This window comes from Equus asinus, chromosome 1 (genome assembly GCF_041296235.1).
Source record: "Equus asinus isolate D_3611 breed Donkey chromosome 1, EquAss-T2T_v2, whole genome shotgun sequence".
In the NCBI taxonomy this organism is placed as follows: domain Eukaryota; kingdom Metazoa; phylum Chordata; class Mammalia; order Perissodactyla; family Equidae; genus Equus; species Equus asinus.
Genome location: NC_091790.1, coordinates 106,419,180 through 106,431,395, shown reverse-complemented (window position 1 = coordinate 106,431,395; position 12,216 = coordinate 106,419,180). Strand labels below are relative to the sequence as shown.

Genomic DNA, 12,216 nt, shown 5'->3' with positions numbered 1-12,216 from the left:
GCTTTAATACATACTGATGGGATAAAATACCACTTGTCTGTTTTGGAAATTTCTTATAAGAGTGTCAGTGAAACTGAATTATACAGTGTGTGTTCTTTCCATGGAAGATTAAAAGAAGCTGTCAGTGAACAACATTTTCATACAGTCAGTCTGGGCTGGGACATGGATGGGAACCAGTGACTCTAATGTAAATCATTCCTCATCACATGGGACTAAAGTAGGAGTTGACAGTGGAGGAGAGAGGAAGCCACACTAGGTGGACAAAGGGGCCCAGTTCCTGTCTCTGGGCCCCGTGCTGCTCTGTGCCGCCCTGCAGCTTCCCAGACAGCAGCAGCATCTCCTGCCTGTGCTGGGGCAGGGCTGGGCAGGCACAGTTTCCAGGGAAGCTGAGTGTAGCCCAGAAGCCTCAAACAAAGCTTCGCATCCTGCCTGCTCTTCCCACGGGCTCTGTGGCTTCCAGGTGCGTGCGGTCTTCAGGGAACTCCAGGTTCTGATCCACTCCACGTGGTGCCAGCCTTCCAGAGTTCCTTTCCCTGTGAATGGTCCAGTCATGGGCTCAGCCTGGGATCCCAGCTCCCTGGGCAGCCAATCATGTAATCCGATACCATGAGCTGAGGGCAGAAGCTCTTCAAGAATATCTTCAGCTCTTTGCTTACTGGCAGGTGAGAGTTACTCTTGGGTTTCTGCACTCTTTTTGAAATTTTCTTCATAGTCCTTACACTTTCTAGTTTAAAAAGAAATTCTATGTATAAATATTGAATTCTATATATATTGAATGGATGGTGACATGGGTTTTGGAATTTCTTGCACTTCTGTTTGAATCCAGGCTGTATTAGTTACTGCTTAAGTCATCTGAGCAGGTGAAAGGTTTTAACATTCTGATGATCTCATCTGTCAATGTGGTTGATTTTAAGTCAAAATCCAGTTGACTGTAAATATAAGGATTTATGTCTAGACTCTCAGTTCTCTCCGTTGACCTGTGTGCTCTCCTTGTTTCAGGACCACACTGGCTTGATGACTGTGATTTTCTTTTTATGTAACTTTGAAATCAGGTTCTGTAAGGCCTTGCTTGAAAGCCCTGCCCTGCTGTCCCCCGAGACCTCAGTTCTGTAAGTAATGAACCTTGTCAGACCCTCTGGTGTGTGTGGCATCAACAGTATCAACATCCGAATCTCATTTGGGGGCTCCCTCCCCATAACAGTCCTCCATCTTTGTTCTTTGTCAAATTATTTTGGCTATTCTAGGTTCTTTGTGTTTTCATGCAAATTTTTGAATGAACTTTCTAATTTTTGTCCCAAGAGCCTGCTGCATTGAATTTATAGATCATTTTGGGAAGAATTGCCGTCATGACAATACTGAATCTTCTAATTCATGAACATGGACTCTCTCTGCATTTATTCAGATGTGCTTTAATTTTCCCTGCATTTTTTATAGTTGTCAGCATACAAGTCCTGCTCTTCTTTTGTTAAATTAATTTCCAAGTGTTTTATTCTTTTTGGCCCTATTGTGAATGTAATGGCTCTTTTACTTCCATTTTCAAATTGTTCATTGCTCATATCTAGAAATACAATTGGCATTTTGTATATTGAATATCCGTATCTTGTAACCTTGCTAAACTTGTTTACTATTTCTGCTTTTGGTCTTTTGTGTGTGGGTTGCGTGGACTTTTCTACATACTGGATCATGTCATTTGTGGATAAAGACTGTTTCATTTTTCCTTATCAATCTTCTGGGTGTCTTTAGTTTTGTTTTTTTCTTGTTGCATTCTCTAGATCCTCCAATACAATGTTGAATAGAAGTGGCAAGAGCAGACGTCCTTGTCTTCCTCCTGGTCTGTGGGGAAAAGCATTCAGTCTTTCAACATGAAGTGTGATGGTAGCTGTCGGTTTTCACAGATGCCCTCTACCAGGTTGAGGAATTTCCATTTTATTCCTAATGTGTTGATAGTTTTTATCATGAATGCACATTGAAATTTACAAACACTTTATGTATGTATTTAGATGATCTTGTAGTTTTTTTCCTATATCCCGTTAATATGGTTATGACATTAATTAATTTTTGGATGTGAAATCAACTCTTTGCATCTAGGATAAATCACACTAAGTCATGTTCATAATCCATCATGTATGTTTTTAAATTCAATTTACTACTAATTTCTAGAGGATTTTTCTACCTATGCTCAAAGTTTTTGTACCTGTTAGTCCCTAGATTTCTTATTATGTCTTTGGCTTGATATCAGAGTAATTCTGGTCTCCTCAAACACATTGGGAAGCGTTCCCTACTCCTCTGTGTTCTGGATGAATCCTTTTTGTGAAGGATCAATATTATTCCTTCTTTAAATGTTTGATACATTCTCCAAGAAAACCAGGTGGGCCAGGGATTTTCTTGGTGGGAAGATTTTTAATTATTTAATTGGTTTTCTTATCATATATAGGTCTATTCAGATTTTTTATTTATTCTTGAATCTAGTTTCTTAATTTGTGTCTTTCTAGGAATTCATCCATTTTTTCCCTAAGTTATCTAGTTTGTTGTCATAAATTATTTACACTATTCTCTTATAATCCTTTGAAATTTATGTAAGATTAGTAGTGATGTTCTTCCTTTTTTCTTAATTTGGTAATTTGTGTCTTCTCTCATTTCTTCTTGGTAATTCTAGCTTGAGGTTTGTCAAATTTGTTGATATTTTCAAGGAAGTAACTTTTGTTTTCATTTATGTTTATCTCTTCTTTTCTGTTTTCCATTTCAATAATTTCCATTCCAATCTTTATTAGTTCCTTTATTCTACTTGGGCTGGGCTTAGCTTGCTCTTTATTTCATTATTGATTTGTATCCTTTTTCTTTTCTGATACAGGCATTTAAAGCCATAGATCTCTCCCTAGGCATTCCGTGACATCTTAGAAATTTTGAAGTGTTGTGTTTTCGTGCATTCCTTGGTTTTCAGCAGGTTTCCCATGATGTGTCTACATGTGGATCTCTCTGGATATTTTTTCATCAGTATTTCTGTAGCTTATTAGATGTGTAGATTAATATTTCTCAACAAATTTGGGTATTGGGGAACATTTAGGCAATTTCTTCAAACATTTTTCTGGATTCTTTTTCTTCTCCCTCCTCATTTTTCTGGAAGTCTCATTACATGTATGATGGTATGCTTGATGTTATCTCATAGGTCTCTGGGCTCTGTTCAGTTTTTCTTCACTTTTTATTCTCTGCAATTCAGATGGGATAACTTCTATTGCTCTGTCCTCAAGTTTACAGATTCCATCTTCTGCCAACTTGAAGAATTTCTCAACCCCCTCTAGGGAATATTTCACTTCAGTTGTTATGTTTTTCTACTCTAGATTTTATTTTTCTTAATCCGTTCATTTTTTAATTTGTCTCCTTCTTCAGCATCTCTGTTTGTTGATTTGTTGTTGTCATACTTGCTCATAATTCTTTTACCATGGTTTTCTATATTTCTTTGAAGATCTTTATTATAGCTGTTTTGAAGTCTTTGCAAAATAAAATATCTGAACACACTCAGAGACAGTTTGTATTGAATTGTGGGTTTTGTTTTGTTTTTCACCTGAGAATAGACACACTTTTGTAATTCTTTGCCTGCCTTCTAATTTTTTACTGCAAAACATTTTGTGGAAAACATATGGTAGCAACTCTAGAATCTGATTTTTCCTCCGTAAGCTTGCTGATTTTGCTGTTTGTTTTCTTAGGAAATTGCTGAAGTCTGTGAAATTATGTCCCCCATGAGGTGTGCTGCTGAAGTCTCTTCTGAATTTTTTTTTTTTTGGTCTATTTAATTCACCTATTTTTAGACTAACTTCATAGGAGTCACCCCTGTGTCTACATAGCTTAGTGGTGGCCAGTGATTGCGTGGATGTTGTGCTCAAGCACTTTGATTAAGACTCCCATCATCTGCCAAATGGATATCTGTATGAATTGGGGAGCACATTCACATTTCAGGCCATTTTGAGTCTTCCCCAGCTTGTATGTTTTGCTGAGTTCTTTCACGTCTCTTCTGTAAATGCTCACAGCCTCAGAATTGACCAGGAGTGTTTGGCTAGTGCGGTCTCTTTTGGGTCTCTGCTAAGTATGCACACAGCTTCAGCCAAGCTTTAATTAGGACTCATAGATAATTCTGAGGCATTTCAGTTCACTGTGGCTCCAATGCCGTTAGCCTGACAGCTTAAAAGGGAGCCCAGAAACAGGAAGACTTGGTCTGACCGTCTTCCTCAGACTCCTTTCAAAGTGAGAAGGCGGTTAAACCACCCCAGTGTCTCTATGATTTACTGCAGTCTAATAGGCTGGAAAGTGAAGACTTCCAACCCATATACCTTTCTCTATTTATTTTACCACGGAAGTAACCTGAACTATGTGACATTGATGAGGTTAAGATGTGGGACACAATCTTCTCTTAGGATCCTTGGCCGTTCTTTCTCTTGTACCAGATTTGTTCTTGGCAGAATTAACATACTTAAAATGTCCATATTACCTAAAGCAATCTACAAATTCCATGCAGTCCCAATCAGAATCCCAATGACTTTTTTCAAGGAAATAGAACAAGAATTCTAAAAATTAAATGGAAAAACCAAAAGACCCTGAATAGCTAAAGCAACCCTGGGAAAAAAGAACAAAGCTATAAGTATCAGGCTCCCTGAATTCAAAATATACTACAAAGCTATAGTAATCAAAGCAGCTTGGTACTAGCAGAAAAACAGACTCACAGATCAACAGAACAGAATTGAGAGCCCAGAAATGAAACCACACATCTATGGACAGTTAATCTTTGGCAAAAGAGCCAAGAACACACAATGGAAAATCACTTCAATAAATGGTGTTGAGAAAACTAGACAACCACATGCAAAGGAATGAAAGTAGGCCATTATCTTACACCATAGACAAAAATTAACTCAAAATGGATTAAAGACTTGAATGTAAGGCCTGAAACCATAAAACCCCTAGAAGAAACATAGGCAGTACACTCTTTGAGATCAGTCTTAGCAGTATCTTTTTAATACGATGTCTCCTCAGGCAAGGGAAGCCAAAGAAAACATAAACAAAGGGGACTACATCAAACTAAAAAGCTTCTGCATGGCAAAAGAAACCATCAACAGAGTAAAAAGACAGCCCAACAACTGGGAGAAGATATTTACAAAGAGTATATCAGATAACTTGTGCATTTCCAAAATATATAAAGAATTCATGCAACTCAAAAACAACAAAGAAATGAACAACCTGATCAAAAAATGGGCAGAAGGCATGAGCAAATATTTTTCCAAACAATATATATGGATGTCCAACAGGAACGTGAAAAGATGTTCAACGTCACTACTTATTAGGGAAGTCAAATCAAAAGTAGAATGAGATTTTATCATACCATCAGATTGTGATGATTACCAAGACAACAAATAACAAGTATTGGAGAGGATCTGGTAGTAACCAGAGGGGAAGGCATTGAGAGGAGGCCAAAAGGGGTAAAGGGGCACATATACTGAGCCTAGTGCATAGTGCACTGTGCATAGTGATGGACGGAAACTAGGAGTTTGTGGGTGAAAACGATGCAGTCTATGCAAAAACCGAAATATAATGATGTACATCTGAAATTTACACAATATTACTAACCAATGTGAATTCAATAAAATAATGAAAAATAAATATGATAAATCTCAGTAAATGGCAAAAAAAATACTGAATACTTTTATCACTATCTGTAATACTTTGTATCTGTACAACTTAGGGAAAAATATTTTTATGCCCAATAAACCTTCCTGAGCACCCCAAGCATAAATATTGTCTCTAACTTGGCAAACGTAATCAATAGAAATCAGGACAGAAAACAGGTTTTGTTTTGTAAAGGAGGCAAAAGCTGTTAGAGAAAAGGGGAAAAAAGTGGTCAAGACAGAGCCCATGACAGACCTTTCTAATCACCAAATTTCATATGTGGTCTCTAAGTGCTCAATAATATGCTGAGATAATTTTAACATTATGAAACGTGAACTCTTTTTCAAAATAAATTTTAAAATAAAGTACGAAAGTCACAAATGTTTTCTACTAGATAATTTAAGAACTACAGAAATGACATAGAAAAAATCATCCAGGACCCCAATGTCCAGAGATGACCACTCCAGAGTTGTGTCCTTTCTTCTGAACCCATCCTCGGGGGTAAAGAAAAAGAGCCCCCAAGACAACACAGTCAACACGGATTTCAGGGGTGCCTCGCGATTGTTTGAATTGTGATTTTACAAGATGAGTTCTGGGTTACAGATATCACTCTCTAACAGTACTAGGATGTGTGGGGAGTTGGGTGAAAACAGAGATTCTGAAGAATTTCTTGGATTTTCTGCAGCATTCATTAGATACTATAACGTTGCTTCTATTACTCAGAGTCATTGTGTCTCACCCACTTCCGGTCTGAAGACAAATAAATTGAGCCAAAATCATCAGGATCTTTCAGGCATCCAAGTACACAAATCCCCCACCCACTTCGTAACGTGAGCACCACAATAATAATCAACATATTCATCTCAGTTCACCAGACATTGCCTGAGTCCCCACTATATTCAGTGCTGTACATTCTAGTAGATGCTTTCAGTGTTTCTGTGAGTCAGCAATTTAACTCCCCATTGAATTGGCAAATGTTCACTTAGGACAGGGCTGGTTTCCTCTGGCTGGTTTGCCTTTGGAGGGTGTGGTCAAAGTGTCCTTGGGGAAGCTACCTCAGCCTCAAGGAGAAGGGCAGGAGGAGGAAGTGACTCCAAATATGGACTTGTTTTTCCCCCAGTAGGGGTGGTTTGCTCTAAGCCCAAGGCCACTGACCTCCCCAATGTGTGGAAGTCAAGGGGACTATAGAACCATGGTTGAAAACCTAGATTTAAATTGATTTAGGATGACTACTCATGAGAGTCTCTTCATGTCTAGCTAATTTCTCTTCGACTGAACTGTAATAGTCAGCCACACTACGACAGATGTGGTGCTAAGCCCTGGTATACAAAGGTGTGTGTGTGTGTGTTCCTATATGTGTATATATGCCTGTTAATGTTTTGTTTGTTTGTTTGTTTTATAAAGATTGGCACCTGAGCTAACAACTGTTGTTGCCAATCTTCTTTTTTTTTTTTTTTTTTCTTTCTTCCCAGAGCTCCCCAGTACATAGTCGTTATTCTAGTTGTGAGCGCCTCTGGTTGTACTATGCGGGACACCACCTCAGCAGGGCCTGATGAGCAGCGCCATGTCCGCACCCAGGATCTGAACTGATGAAAACCAGGACCAAAGAAGTGGAGGGAGCGAACACAACCACTCGGCCACAGGGCCAGCCCCCTGTTTGTTTGTTTTTTATCAGCTAACATTACTGAGCTCTCACAGTGTGCCATGTGCTGGACCAAGCCCTTAGTGTGCATCATCTCAGGAACCCTCACAACAGCCCACAAGGTAACTACAGGACCTCTGCTTTATAGGTGAGGAGAGGGGCTAGAGAAGCTATCAGCCTGACACACAGCTGGTCAGTGTCAGAGACCAGGTCAGACCTGGAGCTCTCTGTACCAGAGGCCTGGGTCCTAACCACTTTGCTTTACCATATGTGTAGCCAGATAATGGCAGCGCAGCAGGAGAAGGGGGCTCTGCAGGAACAACCTGCAGCCTTGACAGATCAGGTGAGATTTGCAATGTCTGCTGTGACAGTGCCTGGCTCACAGTAGTCAGTCAAATGCTTACTGTTGGATGAATGGAACCTTAAGCCAGAAAATGAGCTACTCCTCAAACTCCAACCCAAAGTAGACTTTGATTCAGACTCATTAAGTGTTTATAAACTTTTCACAAAATGAAATATCCCCACTCCAGGGCATGCATCTGATATATTATCATAGCAGTCAGCCCTGCTTGTGGTTAGATCATGCTGTGTTTGTGACATTTTAGCCTCTAGGAAAATGAATAGTATTTAACCTAATATCCAGTTTATTTTTGTATTTGTTTTTTTGCTGAGGAAGATTCACCCTGAGCTAACTTCTGTCACCAATCTTCCTCTTTTTGTTGAGGAAGATATGCCCTAAGCTAACATCTGTGCCAATCTTTCCCTGTTTTGTATGTGGGTCACCACCAATGCATAGCCTCTGCCAAGTAGTATAGGTGCGTGCCTGGGAACCGAACCCAAGCCACCAAAGCAGAGCATGCTGAACTTAATCACTACTATCCAGTTTTCTTAATCAAAGCAAAGTGGATCAAAACAAAGTAATGCAATGCAAATTGACTAGTAAAAGAGGAATCACAGAAATTACGTGGCATACATATCTTGGCAGAAAACAAAATAGAGTCAGGGAATTTGACCCAGATGAATAAACGTGGGTGCCATGGGAAAGCCAGTTGGCAAGAAGGTAGATTCCTGAAAAGACGAGGCTGATCATTTGCACCTACTCATGCAAAGATTCCTCTTGGACGAAATAAGGAATTTGGCAACTCCATACAAAGTCACCCACATGAACGTTTATCTAGAAAACTTCAAAAACGCATACAGGTGGTCACTGTGCTTTCCCATGTCATAATAGCGAATGGAGAACCACTGAACATTTACTGACTGACATGGCTCTAACGTCTGCCGCTGTGCACCTTCCAGAAGGCACAATAGTAGGTGGCTGAGTCTTCTTTCCCTCCACTGTGAGTGGTGAGGGTAGACGCAGAAGGTTCAGGTATCTCATCTACCTCAAATTTGCCCATCAGAATGCCTGACTCCATCCTGACAGTGTTGTCAGGTGAAACGTGCTGCAGGGGCAGCAGGGCTTGACCAGGGCTTTCCTGATACCAGTATATGGGCATCGCAGAAATTGTTACATGAGATACCACACATCCTATGTGGGATCTTTTTGACAAACATTTATTACTGGAGAGTTGAGGTTTCCCTAAATGACCTAGACCATAAACACACACTGAAAAAACAAGTGAATGAGGAAAGTATTGAGAAAAACATATTTTTTTAAAAATTACAAAATTAGCCAATATCTGCCAAAGGAATTGGGAAGAAAACAACTTACAAGCTCTAAGGACTGTGAGAATTAATGTTTGGAAGAGTGGCAGCATGTCTGAATGAACTGCACTCTCCTCCAGGGCAGCCTGCAGCCCCTGCTGAGAAGAGTCTCAGACCATGTGGAATCAAATAGATATACACGTGGGGAAAATTACTAGTGAAACGGACAAGCCTGGGGAACCAAAAGGAAAAAAGCCATTGACGTATTTTGATGAGAGGACGGTAGATATGATTTTCTTTGTTTTATCTCCAATTTATATCTTTATAACACTGTGTGTGGAGTAAATACTTATGTTTTTAAAAATAAATTGTCTTTTATTACAGTTGGTAACCCCATTTTTAAAACCAAGTCATAGATTTGCTAGGAATCACAGAAAGATTAGACACTCAAAATGAAAGAGGAATACTTCTTACCAGAAGCCTCCTTGTTTCTCATTTTTAAAGATGACAAACCAGCTCCCAAACACAGATGACTCCTTCAATGTTACAGGACCATGAGCAGCTGAGGCAGGATCAGAACGCCTGCTCCCTCCTTTCATGTGCGCCTTTCATGGAGTGAACCTGTCATTTCAAATTCGACAGCATCATCCAGAGTACCCAGGACATGTCAGGCGGGGGCCAGGCCCTTTCACAACGTTAACCTCAGTTTATAACCAGTGAAGATAATGAAACTCCTTGAGGCCCCACTCATACTCTCTGTCCAGAGATGACGAAAGTCGGGCTCCCTGGACATTCCTCCCAAAGGTCTGTTTAAAAAGCTGAACAGTGGGGCCGGCCCACTGGCGTGGTGGTTAAGTTCACGCTCTGCACTTTGGCAGCCCAGGGTTCACAGGTTCACATCCCAGGTGGGGACCTAGCCCTGCTCATCAAGCCATGCTGGGGCAGCATCCCATACACAAAACAGAGGAAGAGTGGCTCAGGTGTTAGCTCAGTGGCAATCTTACTCAAGCCAAAAGAGGAAGATTGGCAATGGATGTTAGGTGAGGGCCATCTTCCTCACAAAAATTTTAAAAAATAAATAAATTATAAAGCTGAGCAAGACCAAGAATTATTAGGTTTGATGGTATTTCCTTTTAAAGAACATGAAAAGACACCATCAAGTGTCCATTCATAAGCCCTGAAAGACTCCAGAGAATGAAACAAAGGTGTACTATAACAGGATTATGAGAATTTGGTTTAGAGAAACAAGACATCAAGTATGATTTGTCTTAGGGATATATGGTAAGCCAGGAAATAGGAAGAATTTAGAATGAAAGGTGTTATTGGCATTAGTGTTGGTGGTGCTGTGGTTTCTAAAGTGGGGGGCATAAGACAATACATTGGTGTGTGGAAGGAGAGTGTTAGAACCACTATTTGTATTTGTTTTTATCCCATATTTTTAAATTTTTGTGTGTGTGTATGTTTGTAATATACATAATGTATTTTTACCACAGTTCTTGTGACATTACTTTATAAAGAAATAAATGTACAAGATTGAGGGTTTATTCATGCATAAAATAAAGCCAACAAAATTTTGGGAAACAAAAGCAAGAAAACTTTCTTAATGAAATGCAGGAATTATTATAAAGCTATGCTAATTAGAATCTTGTGTTCCTGGCACAGGAATAGACAAAATAGGGACTTGGTCCAATGTGTAAAGTTGTGCATACCCAGTGACTCCACCTCCAGCTGTTTCCTTACAGACACTCTCACTTATAAGTGGACACATGCAGTGAAAGGAAGAGAGAGAGCAGGAAGGGTCGTGTGAGCCTCTGCAAACTTAGTTATCACAGGGGTGGCAATGAAGAACAGGGGGAGAAATAACGGATTCATCAATAATTTGGAGGAGAAATTGGATCTCCACACTCAGATTCCTACCTTACTCTCATACACAAAAATTCAATTCAAAGCAGATCAAAGAAATAAATGTGCAGAACAAAACCTTAACAGTGTTAGAAACATATAAATGAGAATATGTTTATGCTTGAAGGAAGGACCAAGCTTTCTGAATATTGCAAGGTAAGGAATAAACTTTCATAGATCTGCAAAATAGTAGAAGTGCATGGCTCGTCATACAGTAGAGCAAGTTAAAGCTGGTTCATGCAGTGGACAATTCTTCTTGCCTAGGGTCGCAGCAGTGAGAAGGAACTGGAGTTTCCACTTGTGGCTCTGATGGAATTATGGAGAAATGTGATGACCTGTTAGAGCAACAGCAACCAGGGTGTGATAAGAGATGAGGGCTTTGTGTGTTGGGAGGAAGCCCAGGGACACCTTTCTAGAATGCATTCTTATGTCAGGCTGGGAACCGGCCCATTTGAGAGGGAGACCGGTCACCCTATCTCTTCCCGCTGGTATGGCAGTTCTTACAAATCAATCTGAATAAGAATCAGTGCAGAGGGAATTAAAAAATACACATTTCTGCTTTCACCCTAAAATTCTGACTTATTTTATAGGGTGATAGCCAGAACCTGTACTCTTATTCAAACATCCCAGGTGGTCCTGTGTTAGGTGGGCCATGGACCATAGTTTGAGAAACACTGTTCTAGGAACTTCACCTCTAAGCTAGAGTCAAGGTTAAGAGATCTGGCAGAACATTGTAGAATCCAATACATAAGGGACCACACACATGGGAATCCAGCATTTCTGTACTTCGGTATTAATTTTATATCCTTAAACCTGGACCAATATGGCAGCCACAACACTTTCATTTATGATGTTTCAATTCAAATATATACTATTCATTGCCTGATTGTTCACCCAAAGTGTCCTTTGATTTTATTATTGAGAAAAGACAATCTGATCGACTCATTCAAGTTTAGGACCTGCCTGTGTCAAGGTTGGGGGAGGGGTGAAAGGAGCTTTGGCTTTATTTGTTTAAGACAGAGCAGTTCTGGCTGAGGCTGAACTTCAAAAGAAGCTGTGAGTAGAATACAATATCAGCATCTCTACAGCAATCACTTTATTTCTACACTTTCACTGTATCAGCAGTGCCATGGTTGATAATGGTGAGGGAAATATCAATTTGTCCAAAAGATAAATCAGATACCAGCTCAAGGTCTTCATGAAGCTCAAAGTCTTCATTCCATCATTTCTCATTCTCCTGAGTAAGGCAGGAGCTCCTTTCCCAGCCATTTTCTCTGGGAAATGATTGGATAAATGATTAGGTACCACCAGACTCCCCATATTGCTCTCCTAAATGTCTCCCCAAACACATCAAATCTAGGTGACGTTGTCTG

General features: G+C 39.9%; 1 long non-coding RNA gene across 1 annotated transcript; it reads left to right on the top strand.

The window, feature by feature from the left end:
* The first annotated feature begins 273 nt into the window (after window positions 1-273).
* LOC139044771 (uncharacterized) lies at window positions 274-11,722 on the top strand. Its single transcript, XR_011501885.1, has 4 exons — window positions 274-662; window positions 1,000-1,109; window positions 1,773-1,909; window positions 7,125-11,722. It is a non-coding gene; the product is annotated as an uncharacterized lncRNA (long non-coding RNA).
* Window positions 11,723-12,216: the final 494 nt, after the last annotated feature.